Raw genomic sequence first — 20,180 nt, 5'->3', positions numbered from 1 at the left:
TATAATAGATATGAAATTCGCTCTGCTCATAGTCTTATATTTGCACACTCTCATACACTTTCTGATTGATTGTTATTGTTATATAAGTTGTTTCTGTAGTAGTCGAAGACAGTACTTTTCTCTTATTTGTGGTATAAATTATTAAAATTTTCAGATAAAATATGATCGTTCATATTACATAATAAAAAAATTTAATCTACGATTCACACCTTGTTAGAAAGTAAGCAGTCTTTGTAATTACCATGCTGTATATAATGTAGTTAGTGTGGGTTTACAACAGTCCTTCAGAAATTGTATTTTGGTGTGTAAATATAAGACGAAGCACATAGCGTTGCTTCTTATATATTATAAGAGTGTCCTCTTCAGATCCAACTGAATGTGACATATGCATGTAAACATTTTAAATTCATACTAATTTATTATACGAGTGGTTATTAAAATTGAATATTAACCTTTCATCTTTTACATGAAGTTGAAGGGTTAAAATTCAATCAGACATTTTTTTTTTGATTTTTGTATCATTGCAACGTGATATGGAAATAGAAAATGGTTACATTAATTTAATTGGTTAGTATACTTAAAAGTTTTTTTTTGTGAATATCTTGTTTTATGTGTATTTTAATATCATATTCTTAATGTATGAAAGTAATTGGAAAGGGCAGTATTTTGTAAACATTGTTAAAAATGTTACATTACAGGAGAGGTTATTTAAAATGAATTTTAACTATTCATCACTTACATTGAAGTTGAAGGGTTAAAATTCAATCTGAACTATTTTTTTTTCAGATTATATAATTATTGCACTAGTACGTAAATAAAAATTCTGACATTAATTTAGTTTTTCAGTTCACTTAACAAAACATATCTGCTTTATGTTTATGAAAATTTTAGTATCGGGATCATAAAGTTTTTAAGTAATTGTGAGATAATTTTATTTGAAAGGGTACATATATATATTTTGTAATTGTAAAAAATTATTTGCATATTTATTCAAGTTAACATGATGAGATTAAAAATGGAATGAAAGATTATACATAGTTTGTTTTTATCAAACATTTCCATAGAAACATCAACTTAAAAATTTCTTGTATCTATGTTACATAATATTAAAGATGAAAGAAAGTTTATTATGTTTAATACAAAGCCTATTATTATTACAATATATTTAAAAGGTAAACTACTAGTAGAATTGTTATATTTTTTCTTTATAATATATATATATATATACCATGAAAAGTTATGTTTAATCTAACACAGCTCTATTTTACATTTTCTATTTAGCCTCCGGAACCACAAAAAACTATTACTTCATTGAATATTAATGAGGGTGATGTGTACGAGTGTAAATGAAGAGTACTCTTGTACTCTCTGATGGTGACCATTCCTGCCTGGTTTTTTGAAATCTAACCAACAAAGAACACAGGTATCCACAGTCAAGTATTAAAATGCATATAAAAAAGTAACTGCGTTAAACAGTTTAATTTTGTTGACCGATTTCTATAATTTTGACTTGATTTGTACACCTTCCCTATCGATTTTCTATCCCATCTTCATTATAAACACAATTACCATCTATCTGTCTTCTTTATCCCTCTCATGTTCTATCTGTGATTTCTTCTATCCCACATAGCAAAAACCTCTTATACAAAATCTCATGCCAATAATCCAAATGCTATCATATTTTATCTTTATGTGAATCACCATCTAATTTGTCAATCAATTGTCAGGAGATTGCTCTGCTGTATTCCGAGAGCTGTTCAGTTCTTTTAACATAAAGATTTGTTTTAAATAACCACCGTGAAGCCATACAGTCTTTGTCCACCTACAAGCGGAGGTGTTTTTTTTTCGATTTTCGCTTCATGAAATCTACGACCGAATATACTTTTCTTGGATTCTGTAGTAGACTTAGTGTGCTCTTTCCTGATATAGGTTTACTATATTGTTATAATGTAACTTAAAACATGATCGTATACAGTACATCGTAAATAAATACAATATCTAATCCTCGATTCAAATATTGTTAAGGTAGTAAGCAGTTTTTGATATTACTATTAATATAATTGATAAATGATGTATTTGTTAGCTTTTTAAAAAATATAGTAAAAATAATAATTAGTGTTGTATGAAACAAAATAAAATTTATTCTTTAATATTATGTATCTTAGATACAAACTATTTTTGAATGTATGTTTCTATGGAAATGTTTATTTAAAAAACACTATTTAAAATCATTCATTCCATTTCAAATCTCATCATGTTAACATGAATTAATATGATAAATATTATTTAGAATTAGAAAATATATATGATGCTCACTTTCAAAAAAACTGATCTTTCCAATTACTTCAAAATATAAAGAATGTGAAATGAAAAATTTCATAAACACAATCAAATATTTCCTAAAAAGAAATAGTTAAGCATACTGAAAAATTATATTAATGTCAGCATTTTAATTACATTATTCATGCAATAATTCTATAAAAATCAAAAATAAGTTCAGAGTGAATTTTCACCCTTTAACTTCATGTAAATGATATGAATGGTTAAAATTCAATTTTTATTATGAAGATAAATGATTTAAATGTAGCAACTTAATAAATTAATTCCAGCATTTTTATTAACATAACACGTGTTCAGTAATTATATTGAAATAAAATAAACATATCAGTTTGAATTTTAACCCTTCAACTTCGTTGTAGTGGTGGGTTAAAATTCAATTAAAATATATGTATTTTATTTGCTTAAGAACAACTACTAAATTTCTAAATTATCAATAAATTTGAATTTTAACCCTTCAACTTCATGTAAGTGATGAAAGGTTAAAATTCAATATTAGTAACTGCTCCTAGTATAAAATATTATTATGAAATTAAAATTATTACATAATATTTCACGTTGAATTGGACTGCAATTAGGACTCTTATAATAGATATGAAATTCGCTCTGCTCATAGTCTTATATTTGCACACTCTCATACACTTTCTGATTGATTGTTATTGTTATATAAGTTGTTTCTGTAGTAGTCGAAGACAGTACTTTTCTCTTATTTGTGGTATAAATTATTAAAATTTTCAGATAAAATATGATCGTTCATATTACATAATAAAAAAATTTAATCTACGATTCACACCTTGTTAGAAAGTAAGCAGTCTTTGTAATTACCATGCTGTATATAATGTAGTTAGTGTGGGTTTACAACAGTCCTTCAGAAAGTGTATTTTGGTGTGTAAATATAAGACGAAGCACATAGCGTTGCTTCTTATATATTATAAGAGTGTCCTCTTCAGATCCAACTGAATGTGACATATGCATGTAAACATTTTAAATTCATACTAATTTATTATACGAGTGGTTATTAAAATTGAATATTAACCTTTCATCTTTTACATGAAGTTGAAGGGTTAAAATTCAATCAGACATTTTTTTTTTGATTTTTGTATCATTGCAACGTGATATGGAAATAGAAAATGGTTACATTAATTTAATTGGTTAGTATACTTAAAAGTTTTTTTTTGTGAATATCTTGTTTTATGTGTATTTTAATATCATATTCTTAATGTATGAAAGTAATTGGAAAGGGCAGTATTTTGTAAACATTGTTAAAAATGTTACATTACAGGAGAGGTTATTTAAAATGAATTTTAACTATTCATCACTTACATTGAAGTTGAAGGGTTAAAATTCAATCTGAACTATTTTTTTTTCAGATTATATAATTATTGCACTAGTACGTAAATAAAAATTCTGACATTAATTTAGTTTTTCAGTTCACTTAACAAAACATATCTGCTTTATGTTTATGAAAATTTTAGTATCGGGATCATAAAGTTTTTAAGTAATTGTGAGATAATTTTATTTGAAAGGGTACATATATATATTTTGTAATTGTAAAAAATTATTTGCATATTTATTCAAGTTAACATGATGAGATTAAAAATGGAATGAAAGATTATACATAGTTTGTTTTTATCAAACATTTCCATAGAAACATCAACTTAAAAATTTCTTGTATCTATGTTACATAATATTAAAGATGAAAGAAAGTTTATTATGTTTAATACAAAGCCTATTATTATTACAATATATTTAAAAGGTAAACTACTAGTAGAATTGTTATATTTTTTCTTTATAATATATATATATATATATACATACCATGAAAAGTTATGTTTAATCTAACACAGCTCTATTTTACATTTTCTATTTAGCCTCCGGAACCACAAAAAACTATTACTTCATTGAATATTAATGAGGGTGATGTGTACGAGTGTAAATGAAGAGTACTCTTGTACTCTCTGATGGTGACCATTCCTGCCTGGTTTTTTGAAATCTAACCAACAAAGAACACAGGTATCCACAGTCAAGTATTAAAATGCATATAAAAAAGTAACTGCGTTAAACAGTTTAATTTTGTTGACCGATTTCTATAATTTTGACTTGATTTGTACACCTTCCCTATCGATTTTCTATCCCATCTTCATTATAAACACAATTACCATCTATCTGTCTTCTTTATCCCTCTCATGTTCTATCTGTGATTTCTTCTATCCCACATAGCAAAAACCTCTTATACAAAATCTCATGCCAATAATCCAAATGCTATCATATTTTATCTTTATGTGAATCACCATCTAATTTGTCAATCAATTGTCAGGAGATTGCTCTGCTGTATTCCGAGAGCTGTTCAGTTCTTTTAACATAAAGATTTGTTTTAAATAACCACCGTGAAGCCATACAGTCTTTGTCCACCTACAAGCGGAGGTGTTTTTTTTACGATTTTCGCTTCATGAAATCTACGACCGAATATACTTTTCTTGGATTCTGTAGTAGACTTAGTGTGCTCTTTCCTGATATAGGTTTACTATATTGTTATAATGTAACTTAAAACATGATCGTATACAGTACATCGTAAATAAATACAATATCTAATCCTCGATTCAATTATTGTTGAAGTAGTAAGCAGTTTTTGATATTACTATTAATATAATTGATAAATGTTGTATTTGTTAGCTTTTTAAAAAATATAGTAATAATAATAATTAGTGTTGTATGAAACAAAATAACATTTATTCTTTAATATAATGTATCTTAGATACAAACTATTTTTGAATGTATGTTTCTATGGAAATGTTTATTTAAAAACACTATTTAAAATCATTCATTCCATTTCAAATCTCATCATGTTAACATGAATTAATATGATAAATATTATTTAGAATTAGAAAATATATATGATGCTCACTTTCAAAAAAACTGATCTTTCCAATTACTTCAAAATATAAAGAATGTGAAATGAAAAATTTCATAAACACAATCAAATATTTCCTAAAAAGAAATAGTTAAGCATACTGAAAAATTATATTAATGTTAGCATTTTAATTACATTATTCATGCAATAATTCTATAAAAATGAAAAAAAAAAGTTCAGATTGAATTTTAACCCTTCAACTTCATGTAAATGATATGAATGGTTAAAATTCAATTTTTATTATGAAGATAAATGATTTAAATGTAGCAACTTAATAAATTAATTCCAGCATTTTTATTAACATAACACGTGTTCAGTAATTATATTGAAATAAAATAAACAATTCAGTTTGAATTTTAACCCTTCAACTTCTTTGTAGTGGTGGGTTAAAATTCAATTAAAATATATGTATTTTATTTGCTTAAGAACAACTACTAAATTTCTAAATTATCAATAAATTTGAATTTTAACCCTTCAACTTCATGTAAGTGATGAAAGGTTAAAATTCAATATTAGTAACTGCTCCTAGTATAAAATATTATTATGAAATTAAAATTATTACATAATATTTCACGTTGAATTGGACTGCAAATAGGACTCTCTTATAATAGATATGAAATTCGCTCTGCTCATCGTCTTATATTTGCACACTCTCATACACTTTCTGATTGATTGTTATTGTTATATAAGTTGTTTCTGTAGTAGTCGAAGACAGTACTTTTCTCTTATTTGTGGTATAAATTATTAAAATTTTCAGATAAAATATGATCGTTCATATTACATAATAAAAAAATTTAATCTACGATTCACACCTTGTTAGAAAGTAAGCAGTCTTTGTAATTACCATGCTGTATATAATGTAGTTAGTGTGGGTTTACAACAGTCCTTCAGAAAGTGTATTTTGGTGTGTAAATATAAGACGAAGCACATAGCGTTGCTTCTTATATATTATAAGAGTGTCCTCTTCAGATCCAACTGAATGTGACATATGCATGTAAACATTTTAAATTCATACTAATTTATTATACGAGTGGTTATTAAAATTGAATATTAACCTTTCATCTTTTACATGAAGTTGAAGGGTTAAAATTCAATCAGACATTTTTTTTTTGATTTTTGTATCATTGCAACGTGATATGGAAATAGAAAATGGTTACATTAATTTAATTGGTTAGTATACTTAAAAGTTTTTTTTTGTGAATATCTTGTTTTATGTGTATTTTAATATCATATTCTTAATGTATGAAAGTAATTGGAAAGGGCAGTATTTTGTAAACATTGTTAAAAATGTTACATTACAGGAGAGGTTATTTAAAATGAATTTTAACTATTCATCACTTACATTGAAGTTGAAGGGTTAAAATTCAATCTGAACTATTTTTTTTTCAGATTATATAATTATTGCACTAGTACGTAAATAAAAATTCTGACATTAATTTAGTTTTTCAGTTCACTTAACAAAACATATCTGCTTTATGTTTATGAAAATTTTAGTATCGGGATCATAAAGTTTTTAAGTAATTGTGAGATAATTTTATTTGAAAGGGTACATATATATATTTTGTAATTGTAAAAAATTATTTGCATATTTATTCAAGTTAACATGATGAGATTAAAAATGGAATGAAAGATTATACATAGTTTGTTTTTATCAAACATTTCCATAGAAACATCAACTTAAAAATTTCTTGTATCTATGTTACATAATATTAAAGATGAAAGAAAGTTTATTATGTTTAATACAAAGCCTATTATTATTACAATATATTTAAAAGGTAAACTACTAGTAGAATTGTTATATTTTTTCTTTATAATATATATATATATATACCATGAAAAGTTATGTTTAATCTAACACAGCTCTATTTTACATTTTCTATTTAGCCTCCGGAACCACAAAAAACTATTACTTCATTGAATATTAATGAGGGTGATGTGTACGAGTGTAAATGAAGAGTACTCTTGTACTCTCTGATGGTGACCATTCCTGCCTGGTTTTTTGAAATCTAACCAACAAAGAACACAGGTATCCACAGTCAAGTATTAAAATGCATATAAAAAAGTAACTGCGTTAAACAGTTTAATTTTGTTGACCGATTTCTATAATTTTGACTTGATTTGTACACCTTCCCTATCGATTTTCTATCCCATCTTCATTATAAACACAATTACCATCTATCTGTCTTCTTTATCCCTCTCATGTTCTATCTGTGATTTCTTCTATCCCACATAGCAAAAACCTCTTATACAAAATCTCATGCCAATAATCCAAATGCTATCATATTTTATCTTTATGTGAATCACCATCTAATTTGTCAATCAATTGTCAGGAGATTGCTCTGCTGTATTCCGAGAGCTGTTCAGTTCTTTTAACATAAAGATTTGTTTTAAATAACCACCGTGAAGCCATACAGTCTTTGTCCACCTACAAGCGGAGGTGTTTTTTTTACGATTTTCGCTTCATGAAATCTACGACCGAATATACTTTTCTTGGATTCTGTAGTAGACTTAGTGTGCTCTTTCCTGATATAGGTTTACTATATTGTTATGTAACTTAAAACATGATCGTATACAGTACATCGTAAATAAATACAATATCTAATCCTCGATTAAAATATTGTTAAAGTAGTAAGCAGTTTTTGATATTACTATTAATATAATTGATAAATGTTGTATTTGTTAGCTTTTTAAAAAATATAGTAATAATAATAATTAGTGTTGTATGAAACAAAATAACATTTATTCTTTAATATTATGTATCTTAGATACAAACTATTTTTGAATGTATGTTTCTATGGAAATGTTTATTTAAAAACACTATTTAAAATCATTCATTCCATTTCAAATCTCATCATGTTAACATGAATTAATATGATAAATATTATTTAGAATTAGAAAATATATATGATGCTCACTTTCAAAAAAACTGATCTTTCCAATTACTTCAAAATATAAAGAATGTGAAATGAAAAATTTCATAAACACAATCAAATATTTCCTAAAAAGAAATAGTTAAGCATACTGAAAAATTATATTAATGTTAGCATTTTAATTACATTATTCATGCAATAATTCTATAAAAATGAAAAAAAAAAGTTCAGATTGAATTTTAACCCTTCAACTTCATGTAAATGATATGAATGGTTAAAATTCAATTTTTATTATGAAGATAAATGATTTAAATGTAGCAACTTAATAAATTAATTCCAGCATTTTTATTAACATAACACGTGTTCAGTAATTATATTGAAATAAAATAAACAATTCAGTTTGAATTTTAACCCTTCAACTTCTTTGTAGTGGTGGGTTAAAATTCAATTAAAATATATGTATTTTATTTGCTTAAGAACAACTACTAAATTTCTAAATTATCAATAAATTTGAATTTTAACCCTTCAACTTCATGTAAGTGATGAAAGGTTAAAATTCAATATTAGTAACTGCTCCTAGTATAAAATATTATTATGAAATTAAAATTATTACATAATATTTCACGTTGAATTGGACTGCAAATAGGACTCTCTTATAATAGATATGAAATTCGCTCTGCTCATCGTCTTATATTTGCACACTCTCATACACTTTCTGATTGATTGTTATTGTTATATAAGTTGTTTCTGTAGTAGTCGAAGACAGTACTTTTCTCTTATTTGTGGTATAAATTATTAAAATTTTCAGATAAAATATGATCGTTCATATTACATAATAAAAAAATTTAATCTACGATTCACACCTTGTTAGAAAGTAAGCAGTCTTTGTAATTACCATGCTGTATATAATGTAGTTAGTGTGGGTTTACAACAGTCCTTCAGAAAGTGTATTTTGGTGTGTAAATATAAGACGAAGCACATAGCGTTGCTTCTTATATATTATAAGAGTGTCCTCTTCAGATCCAACTGAATGTGACATATGCATGTAAACATTTTAAATTCATACTAATTTATTATACGAGTGGTTATTAAAATTGAATATTAACCTTTCATCTTTTACATGAAGTTGAAGGGTTAAAATTCAATCAGACATTTTTTTTTTGATTTTTGTATCATTGCAACGTGATATGGAAATAGAAAATGGTTACATTAATTTAATTGGTTAGTATACTTAAAAGTTTTTTTTTGTGAATATCTTGTTTTATGTGTATTTTAATATCATATTCTTAATGTATGAAAGTAATTGGAAAGGGCAGTATTTTGTAAACATTGTTAAAAATGTTACATTACAGGAGAGGTTATTTAAAATGAATTTTAACTATTCATCACTTACATTGAAGTTGAAGGGTTAAAATTCAATCTGAACTATTTTTTTTTTCTGATTATATAATTATTGTGCACTAGTACGTAAATAAAAATTCTGACATTAATTTAGTTTTTCAGTTCACTTAACAAAACATATCTGCTTTATGTTTATGAAAATTTTAGTATCGGGATCATAAAGTTTTTAAGTAATTGTGAGATAATTTTATTTGAAAGGGTACATATATATATTTTGTAATTGTAAAAAATTATTTGCATATTTATTCAAGTTAACATGATGAGATTAAAAATGGAATGAAAGATTATACATAGTTTGTTTTTATCAAACATTTCCATAGAAACATCAACTTAAAAATTTCTTGTATCTATGTTACATAATATTAAAGATGAAAGAAAGTTTATTATGTTTAATACAAAGCCTATTATTATTACAATATATTTAAAAGGTAAACTACTAGTAGAATTGTTATATTTTTTCTTTATAATATATATATATATATATATACATACCATGAAAAGTTATGTTTAATCTAACACAGCTCTATTTTACATTTTCTATTTAGCCTCCGGAACCACAAAAAACTATTACTTCATTGAATATTAATGAGGGTGATGTGTACGAGTGTAAATGAAGAGTACTCTTGTACTCTCTGATGGTGACCATTCCTGCCTGGTTTTTTGAAATCTAACCAACAAAGAACACAGGTATCCACAGTCAAGTATTAAAATGCATATAAAAAAGTAACTGCGTTAAACAGTTTAATTTTGTTGACCGATTTCTATAATTTTGACTTGATTTGTACACCTTCCCTATCGATTTTCTATCCCATCTTCATTATAAACACAATTACCATCTATCTGTCTTCTTTATCCCTCTCATGTTCTATCTGTGATTTCTTCTATCCCACATAGCAAAAACCTCTTATACAAAATCTCATGCCAATAATCCAAATGCTATCATATTTTATCTTTATGTGAATCACCATCTAATTTGTCAATCAATTGTCAGGAGATTGCTCTGCTGTATTCCGAGAGCTGTTCAGTTCTTTTAACATAAAGATTTGTTTTAAATAACCACCGTGAAGCCATACAGTCTTTGTCCACCTACAAGCGGAGGTGTTTTTTTTACGATTTTCGCTTCATGAAATCTACGACCGAATATACTTTTCTTGGATTCTGTAGTAGACTTAGTGTGCTCTTTCCTGATATAGGTTTACTATATTGTTATAATGTAACTTAAAACATGATCGTATACAGTACATCGTAAATAAATACAATATCTAATCCTCGATTCAATTATTGTTGAAGTAGTAAGCAGTTTTTGATATTACTATTAATATAATTGATAAATGTTGTATTTGTTAGCTTTTTAAAAAATATAGTAATAATAATAATTAGTGTTGTATGAAACAAAATAACATTTATTCTTTAATATAATGTATCTTAGATACAAACTATTTTTGAATGTATGTTTCTATGGAAATGTTTATTTAAAAACACTATTTAAAATCATTCATTCCATTTCAAATCTCATCATGTTAACATGAATTAATATGATAAATATTATTTAGAATTAGAAAATATATATGATGCTCACTTTCAAAAAAACTGATCTTTCCAATTACTTCAAAATATAAAGAATGTGAAATGAAAAATTTCATAAACACAATCAAATATTTCCTAAAAAGAAATAGTTAAGCATACTGAAAAATTATATTAATGTTAGCATTTTAATTACATTATTCATGCAATAATTCTATAAAAATGAAAAAAAAAAGTTCAGATTGAATTTTAACCCTTCAACTTCATGTAAATGATATGAATGGTTAAAATTCAATTTTTATTATGAAGATAAATGATTTAAATGTAGCAACTTAATAAATTAATTCCAGCATTTTTATTAACATAACACGTGTTCAGTAATTATATTGAAATAAAATAAACAATTCAGTTTGAATTTTAACCCTTCAACTTCTTTGTAGTGGTGGGTTAAAATTCAATTAAAATATATGTATTTTATTTGCTTAAGAACAACTACTAAATTTCTAAATTATCAATAAATTTGAATTTTAACCCTTCAACTTCATGTAAGTGATGAAAGGTTAAAATTCAATATTAGTAACTGCTCCTAGTATAAAATATTATTATGAAATTAAAATTATTACATAATATTTCACGTTGAATTGGACTGCAAATAGGACTCTCTTATAATAGATATGAAATTCGCTCTGCTCATCGTCTTATATTTGCACACTCTCATACACTTTCTGATTGATTGTTATTGTTATATAAGTTGTTTCTGTAGTAGTCGAAGACAGTACTTTTCTCTTATTTGTGGTATAAATTATTAAAATTTTCAGATAAAATATGATCGTTCATATTACATAATAAAAAAATTTAATCTACGATTCACACCTTGTTAGAAAGTAAGCAGTCTTTGTAATTACCATGCTGTATATAATGTAGTTAGTGTGGGTTTACAACAGTCCTTCAGAAAGTGTATTTTGGTGTGTAAATATAAGACGAAGCACATAGCGTTGCTTCTTATATATTATAAGAGTGTCCTCTTCAGATCCAACTGAATGTGACATATGCATGTAAACATTTTAAATTCATACTAATTTATTATACGAGTGGTTATTAAAATTGAATATTAACCTTTCATCTTTTACATGAAGTTGAAGGGTTAAAATTCAATCAGACATTTTTTTTTTGATTTTTGTATCATTGCAACGTGATATGGAAATAGAAAATGGTTACATTAATTTAATTGGTTAGTATACTTAAAAGTTTTTTTTTGTGAATATCTTGTTTTATGTGTATTTTAATATCATATTCTTAATGTATGAAAGTAATTGGAAAGGGCAGTATTTTGTAAACATTGTTAAAAATGTTACATTACAGGAGAGGTTATTTAAAATGAATTTTAACTATTCATCACTTACATTGAAGTTGAAGGGTTAAAATTCAATCTGAACTATTTTTTTTTCAGATTATATAATTATTGCACTAGTACGTAAATAAAAATTCTGACATTAATTTAGTTTTTCAGTTCACTTAACAAAACATATCTGCTTTATGTTTATGAAAATTTTAGTATCGGGATCATAAAGTTTTTAAGTAATTGTGAGATAATTTTATTTGAAAGGGTACATATATATATTTTGTAATTGTAAAAAATTATTTGCATATTTATTCAAGTTAACATGATGAGATTAAAAATGGAATGAAAGATTATACATAGTTTGTTTTTATCAAACATTTCCATAGAAACATCAACTTAAAAATTTCTTGTATCTATGTTACATAATATTAAAGATGAAAGAAAGTTTATTATGTTTAATACAAAGCCTATTATTATTACAATATATTTAAAAGGTAAACTACTAGTAGAATTGTTATATTTTTTCTTTATAATATATATATATATATATACCATGAAAAGTTATGTTTAATCTAACACAGCTCTATTTTACATTTTCTATTTAGCCTCCGGAACCACAAAAAACTATTACTTCATTGAATATTAATGAGGGTGATGTGTACGAGTGTAAATGAAGAGTACTCTTGTACTCTCTGATGGTGACCATTCCTGCCTGGTTTTTTGAAATCTAACCAACAAAGAACACAGGTATCCACAGTCAAGTATTAAAATGCATATAAAAAAGTAACTGCGTTAAACAGTTTAATTTTGTTGACCGATTTCTATAATTTTGACTTGATTTGTACACCTTCCCTATCGATTTTCTATCCCATCTTCATTATAAACACAATTACCATCTATCTGTCTTCTTTATCCCTCTCATGTTCTATCTGTGATTTCTTCTATCCCACATAGCAAAAACCTCTTATACAAAATCTCATGCCAATAATCCAAATGCTATCATATTTTATCTTTATGTGAATCACCATCTAATTTGTCAATCAATTGTCAGGAGATTGCTCTGCTGTATTCCGAGAGCTGTTCAGTTCTTTTAACATAAAGATTTGTTTTAAATAACCACCGTGAAGCCATACAGTCTTTGTCCACCTACAAGCGGAGGTGTTTTTTTTACGATTTTCGCTTCATGAAATCTACGACCGAATATACTTTTCTTGGATTCTGTAGTAGACTTAGTGTGCTCTTTCCTGATATAGGTTTACTATATTGTTATGTAACTTAAAACATGATCGTATACAGTACATCGTAAATAAATACAATATCTAATCCTCGATTAAAATATTGTTAAAGTAGTAAGCAGTTTTTGATATTACTATTAATATAATTGATAAATGTTGTATTTGTTAGCTTTTTAAAAAATATAGTAATAATAATAATTAGTGTTGTATGAAACAAAATAACATTTATTCTTTAATATTATGTATCTTAGATACAAACTATTTTTGAATGTATGTTTCTATGGAAATGTTTATTTAAAAACACTATTTAAAATCATTCATTCCATTTCAAATCTCATCATGTTAACATGAATTAATATGATAAATATTATTTAGAATTAGAAAATATATATGATGCTCACTTTCAAAAAAACTGATCTTTCCAATTACTTCAAAATATAAAGAATGTGAAATGAAAAATTTCATAAACACAATCAAATATTTCCTAAAAAGAAATAGTTAAGCATACTGAAAAATTATATTAATGTTAGCATTTTAATTACATTATTCATGCAATAATTCTATAAAAATGAAAAAAAAAAGTTCAGATTGAATTTTAACCCTTCAACTTCATGTAAATGATATGAATGGTTAAAATTCAATTTTTATTATGAAGATAAATGATTTAAATGTAGCAACTTAATAAATTAATTCCAGCATTTTTATTAACATAACACGTGTTCAGTAATTATATTGAAATAAAATAAACAATTCAGTTTGAATTTTAACCCTTCAACTTCTTTGTAGTGGTGGGTTAAAATTCAATTAAAATATATGTATTTTATTTGCTTAAGAACAACTACTAAATTTCTAAATTATCAATAAATTTGAATTTTAACCCTTCAACTTCATGTAAGTGATGAAAGGTTAAAATTCAATATTAGTAACTGCTCCTAGTATAAAATATTATTATGAAATTAAAATTATTACATAATATTTCACGTTGAATTGGACTGCAAATAGGACTCTCTTATAATAGATATGAAATTCGCTCTGCTCATCGTCTTATATTTGCACACTCTCATACACTTTCTGATTGATTGTTATTGTTATATAAGTTGTTTCTGTAGTAGTCGAAGACAGTACTTTTCTCTTATTTGTGGTATAAATTATTAAAATTTTCAGATAAAATATGATCGTTCATATTACATAATAAAAAAATTTAATCTACGATTCACACCTTGTTAGAAAGTAAGCAGTCTTTGTAATTACCATGCTGTATATAATGTAGTTAGTGTGGGTTTACAACAGTCCTTCAGAAAGTGTATTTTGGTGTGTAAATATAAGACGAAGCACATAGCGTTGCTTCTTATATATTATAAGAGTGTCCTCTTCAGATCCAACTGAATGTGACATATGCATGTAAACATTTTAAATTCATACTAATTTATTATACGAGTGGTTATTAAAATTGAATATTAACCTTTCATCTTTTACATGAAGTTGAAGGGTTAAAATTCAATCAGACATTTTTTTTTTGATTTTTGTATCATTGCAACGTGATATGGAAATAGAAAATGGTTACATTAATTTAATTGGTTAGTATACTTAAAAGTTTTTTTTTGTGAATATCTTGTTTTATGTGTATTTTAATATCATATTCTTAATGTATGAAAGTAATTGGAAAGGGCAGTATTTTGTAAACATTGTTAAAAATGTTACATTACAGGAGAGGTTATTTAAAATGAATTTTAACTATTCATCACTTACATTGAAGTTGAAGGGTTAAAATTCAATCTGAACTATTTTTTTTTCAGATTATATAATTATTGCACTAGTACGTAAATAAAAATTCTGACATTAATTTAGTTTTTCAGTTCACTTAACAAAACATATCTGCTTTATGTTTATGAAAATTTTAGTATCGGGATCATAAAGTTTTTAAGTAATTGTGAGATAATTTTATTTGAAAGGGTACATATATATATTTTGTAATTGTAAAAAATTATTTGCATATTTATTCAAGTTAACATGATGAGATTAAAAATGGAATGAAAGATTATACATAGTTTGTTTTTATCAAACATTTCCATAGAAACATCAACTTAAAAATTTCTTGTATCTATGTTACATAATATTAAAGATGAAAGAAAGTTTATTATGTTTAATACAAAGCCTATTATTATTACAATATATTTAAAAGGTAAACTACTAGTAGAATTGTTATATTTTTTCTTTATAATATATATATATATATACCATGAAAAGTTATGTTTAATCTAACACAGCTCTATTTTACATTTTCTATTTAGCCTCCGGAACCACAAAAAACTATTACTTCATTGAATATTAATGAGGGTGATGTGTACGAGTGTAAATGAAGAGTACTCTTGTACTCTCTGATGGTGACCATTCCTGCCTGGTTTTTTGAAATCTAACCAACAAAGAACACAGGTATCCACAGTCAAGTATTAAAATGCATATAAAAAAGTAACTGCGTTAAACAGTTTAATTTTGTTGACCGATTTCTATAATTTTGACTTGATTTGTACACCTTCCCTATCGATTTTCTATCCCATCTTCATTATAAACACAATTACCATCTATCTGTCTTCTTTATCCCTCTCATGTTCTATCTGTGATTTCTTCTATCCCACATAGCAAAAACCTCTTATACAAAATCTCATGCCAATAATCCAAATGCTATCATATTTTATCTTTATGTGAATCACCATCTAATTTGTCAATCAATTGTCAGGAGATTGCTCTGCTGTATTCCGAGAGCTGTTCAGTTCTTTTAACATAAAGATTTGTTTTAAATAACCACCGTGAAGCCATACAGTCTTTGTCCACCTACAAGCGGAGGTGTTTTTTTTACGATTTTCGCTTCATGAAATCTACGACCGAATATACTTTTCTTGGATTCTGTAGTAGACTTAGTGTGCTCTTTCCTGATATAGGTTTACTATATTGTTATGTAACTTAAAACATGATCGTATACAGTACATCGTAAATAAATACAATATCTAATCCTCGATTAAAATATTGTTAAAGTAGTAAGCAGTTTTTGATATTACTATTAATATAATTGATAAATGTTGTATTTGTTAGCTTTTTAAAAAATATAGTAATAATAATAATTAGTGTTGTATGAAACAAAATAACATTTATTCTTTAATATTATGTATCTTAGATACAAACTATTTTTGAATGTATGTTTCTATGGAAATGTTTATTTAAAAACACTATTTAAAATCATTCATTCCATTTCAAATCTCATCATGTTAACATGAATTAATATGATAAATATTATTTAGAATTAGAAAATATATATGATGCTCACTTTCAAAAAAACTGATCTTTCCAATTACTTCAAAATATAAAGAATGTGAAATGAAAAATTTCATAAACACAATCAAATATTTCCTAAAAAGAAATAGTTAAGCATACTGAAAAATTATATTAATGTTAGCATTTTAATTACATTATTCATGCAATAATTCTATAAAAATGAAAAAAAAAAGTTCAGATTGAATTTTAACCCTTCAACTTCATGTAAATGATATGAATGGTTAAAATTCAATTTTTATTATGAAGATAAATGATTTAAATGTAGCAACTTAATAAATTAATTCCAGCATTTTTATTAACATAACACGTGTTCAGTAATTATATTGAAATAAAATAAACAATTCAGTTTGAATTTTAACCCTTCAACTTCTTTGTAGTGGTGGGTTAAAATTCAATTAAAATATATGTATTTTATTTGCTTAAGAACAACTACTAAATTTCTAAATTATCAATAAATTTGAATTTTAACCCTTCAACTTCATGTAAGTGATGAAAGGTTAAAATTCAATATTAGTAACTGCTCCTAGTATAAAATATTATTATGAAATTAAAATTATTACATAATATTTCACGTTGAATTGGACTGCAAATAGGACTCTCTTATAATAGATATGAAATTCGCTCTGCTCATCGTCTTATATTTGCACACTCTCATACACTTTCTGATTGATTGTTATTGTTATATAAGTTGTTTCTGTAGTAGTCGAAGACAGTACTTTTCTCTTATTTGTGGTATAAATTATTAAAATTTTCAGATAAAATATGATCGTTCATATTACATAATAAAAAAATTTAATCTACGATTCACACCTTGTTAGAAAGTAAGCAGTCTTTGTAATTACCATGCTGTATATAATGTAGTTAGTGTGGGTTTACAACAGTCCTTCAGAAAGTGTATTTTGGTGTGTAAATATAAGACGAAGCACATAGCGTTGCTTCTTATATATTATAAGAGTGTCCTCTTCAGATCCAACTGAATGTGACATATGCATGTAAACATTTTAAATTCATACTAATTTATTATACGAGTGGTTATTAAAATTGAATATTAACCTTTCATCTTTTACATGAAGTTGAAGGGTTAAAATTCAATCAGACATTTTTTTTTTGATTTTTGTATCATTGCAACGTGATATGGAAATAGAAAATGGTTACATTAATTTAATTGGTTAGTATACTTAAAAGTTTTTTTTTGTGAATATCTTGTTTTATGTGTATTTTAATATCATATTCTTAATGTATGAAAGTAATTGGAAAGGGCAGTATTTTGTAAACATTGTTAAAAATGTTACATTACAGGAGAGGTTATTTAAAATGAATTTTAACTATTCATCACTTACATTGAAGTTGAAGGGTTAAAATTCAATCTGAACTATTTTTTTTTTCTGATTATATAATTATTGTGCACTAGTACGTAAATAAAAATTCTGACATTAATTTAGTTTTTCAGTTCACTTAACAAAACATATCTGCTTTATGTTTATGAAAATTTTAGTATCGGGATCATAAAGTTTTTAAGTAATTGTGAGATAATTTTATTTGAAAGGGTACATATATATATTTTGTAATTGTAAAAAATTATTTGCATATTTATTCAAGTTAACATGATGAGATTAAAAATGGAATGAAAGATTATACATAGTTTGTTTTTATCAAACATTTCCATAGAAACATCAACTTAAAAATTTCTTGTATCTATGTTACATAATATTAAAGATGAAAGAAAGTTTATTATGTTTAATACAAAGCCTATTATTATTACAATATATTTAAAAGGTAAACTACTAGTAGAATTGTTATATTTTTTCTTTATAATATATATATATATATATATACATACCATGAAAAGTTATGTTTAATCTAACACAGCTCTATTTTACATTTTCTATTTAGCCTCCGGAACCACAAAAAACTATTACTTCATTGAATATTAATGAGGGTGATGTGTACGAGTGTAAATGAAGAGTACTCTTGTACTCTCTGATGGTGACCATTCCTGCCTGGTTTTTTGAAATCTAACCAACAAAGAACACAGGTATCCACAGTCAAGTATTAAAATGCATATAAAAAAGTAACTGCGTTAAACAGTTTAATTTTGTTGACCGATTTCTATAATTTTGACTTGATTTGTACACCTTCCCTATCGATTTTCTATCCCATCTTCATTATAAACACAATTACCATCTATCTGTCTTCTTTATCCCTCTCATGTTCTATCTGTGATTTCTTCTATCCCACATAGCAAAAACCTCTTATACAAAATCTCATGCCAATAATCCAAATGCTATCATATTTTATCTTTATGTGAATCACCATCTAATTTGTCAATCAATTGTCAGGAGATTGCTCTGCTGTATTCCGAGAGCTGTTCAGTTCTTTTAACATAAAGATTTGTTTTAAATAACCACCGTGAAGCCATACAGTCTTTGTCCACCTACAAGCGGAGGTGTTTTTTTTACGATTTTCGCTTCATGAAATCTACGACCGAATATACTTTTCTTGGATTCTGTAGTAGACTTAGTGTGCTCTTTCCTGATATAGGTTTACTATATTGTTATAATGTAACTTAAAACATGATCGTATACAGTACATCGTAAATAAATACAATATCTAATCCTCGATTCAATTATTGTTGAAGTAGTAAGCAGTTTTTGATATTACTATTAATATAATTGATAAATGTTGTATTTGTTAGCTTTTTAAAAAATATAGTAATAATAATAATTAGTGTTGTATGAAACAAAATAACATTTATTCTTTAATATAATGTATCTTAGATACAAACTATTTTTGAATGTATGTTTCTATGGAAATGTTTATTTAAAAACACTATTTAAAATCATTCATTCCATTTCAAATCTCATCATGTTAACATGAATTAATATGATAAATATTATTTAGAATTAGAAAATATATATGATGCTCACTTTCAAAAAAACTGATCTTTCCAATTACTTCAAAATATAAAGAATGTGAAATGAAAAATTTCATAAACACAATCAAATATTTCCTAAAAAGAAATAGTTAAGCATACTGAAAAATTATATTAATGTTAGCATTTTAATTACATTATTCATGCAATAATTCTATAAAAATGAAAAAAAAAAGTTCAGATTGAATTTTAACCCTTCAACTTCATGTAAATGATATGAATGGTTAAAATTCAATTTTTATTATGAAGATAAATGATTTAAATGTAGCAACTTAATAAATTAATTCCAGCATTTTTA

This window comes from Lycorma delicatula, chromosome 5, assembly GCF_047948215.1.
Source record: "Lycorma delicatula isolate Av1 chromosome 5, ASM4794821v1, whole genome shotgun sequence".
Taxonomy (NCBI): Eukaryota; Metazoa; Arthropoda; class Insecta; order Hemiptera; family Fulgoridae; genus Lycorma; species Lycorma delicatula.
This window is presented reverse-complemented; position numbering follows the sequence as displayed.